This window comes from Schistocerca gregaria, chromosome 3, assembly GCF_023897955.1.
Source record: "Schistocerca gregaria isolate iqSchGreg1 chromosome 3, iqSchGreg1.2, whole genome shotgun sequence".
Lineage (NCBI taxonomy): Eukaryota > Metazoa > Arthropoda > Insecta > Orthoptera > Acrididae > Schistocerca > Schistocerca gregaria.
Window position 1 is genome coordinate 360,075,546 of NC_064922.1, and position 1,651 is coordinate 360,077,196.

The window sequence follows — 1,651 nt, forward strand, 5'->3', positions numbered from 1 at the left end:
TCTCTAAAGACCACTTATAAGCAAAGCCCAAACTTGGCAAGTTACACGTTTCTGATTTAAATTGCAGTCCAGGCTAGCCAGTGTGCTGGGTGTAATCCAGTCTGAGAATGTTCGTAAACCAGAGAAGAATTTTGAAAGTGCATCGCAGGTTGAAACTTCCTGGCAGATTAAAACTGCGTGCCGGACCGAGTCTCGAGCTCGGGATCTTTGCCTTTGCGGGAAAGTGCTCTATCATGCTGGTAGACTTCTGTAAAGTTTGGGACGTAGGAGACGAGGTACTGGCAGAAGTAACATTGTGGGGACGGCTCGTGAATCGTGCTTGGGTAGCTCAGTTGGTAGAGCACTTGCCCTCCAAAGGCAAAGGTCCCGAGTTCGAGTCTCGCTCGGGCAGAGTTTTAATCTAAGTTTCATATCAGCGCACACCCCGCTGCAGAATGAAAATTTCATTCTGGAATCAGAAGTTGTTCTGTGACCACTACCAGGTACAGGGTGTTTCAAAAATGACCGGTATATTTGAAACGGCAATACAAACTAAACGAGCAGCGATAGAAATACACCGTTTGTTGCAATATGCTTGGGACAACAGCACATTTTCAGGCAGACAAACTTTCGAAATTACAGTAGTTACAATTGTCAACAACAGATGGCGCTGCGGTCTGGGAAACTCTATAGTACGATATTTTCCACATATCCACCATGCGTAGCAATAATATGGCGTAGTCTCTGAATGAAATTACCCGAAACCTTTGACAACGTGTCTGGCGGAATGGCTTCACATGCAGATGAGATTTACTGCTTCAGCTGTTCAATTGTTTCTGGATTCTGGCGGCACACCTGGTCTTTCAAGTGTCCCCACAGAAAGAAGTCACAGGGGTTCATGTCTGGCGAATAGGGTGGCCAATCCACGCCGCCTCCTGTATGTTTCGGATAGCCCAAAGCAATCACACGATCATCGAAATATTCATTCAGGAAATTAAAGACGTCGGTCGTGCATGTGGCTGGGCACCATCTTGCATAAACCACGAGGTGTTCGCAGTGTCGTCTAAGGCAGTTTGTACCGCCACACATTAACGAAGAATGTCCAGATAGCGTGATGCAATAATCGTTTCGGATCTGAAAAATGGGCCAATGATTCCTTTGGAAGAAATGGCGGCCCAGACCACTACTTTTTGAGGATGCAGGGACAATGGGACTGCAACATGGGGCTTTTTGGTTCCCCATATGCGCCAGTTCTGTTTATTGACGAAGCCGTCCAGGTAAAAATAAACTTCGTCAGTAAACCAAATGCTGCCCACATGCACATCGCCGTCATCAATGCCGTGCACTATATCGTTAGCGAATGTCTCTCTTGCAGCAATGGTAGCGGCGCTGAGGGGTTGCCACGTTTGAATTTGGTATGGATAGAGGTGTAAACTCTGGCGCATGAGACGATACGTGGACGTTGGCGTCATTTGGACCACAGCTGCAACACGGCAAACGGAAACCCAAGGCCGCTGTTGGATCACCTGCTGCACTAGCTGCGCGTTGCCCTCTGTGGTTGCCATACGCCGTCGCCCTACCTTTCCAGCAAGTTCATCCGTCACGTTCCCAGTCCGTTGAAATTTTTCAAACAGATCCTTTATTGTATCGCATTTCGGTCCTTTGGTTACAT

At 47.6% G+C, this 1,651-nt stretch overlaps 1 non-coding gene across 1 annotated transcript; it reads left to right on the forward strand.

The window, feature by feature from the left end:
• The first annotated feature begins 317 nt into the window (after window positions 1-317).
• On the forward strand, window positions 318-390 carry Trnaw-cca (transfer RNA tryptophan (anticodon CCA)). The gene has a single exon. It is a non-coding gene; the product is annotated as a tRNA-Trp (tRNA).
• The last annotated feature ends 1,261 nt before the right edge of the window (window positions 391-1,651 follow it).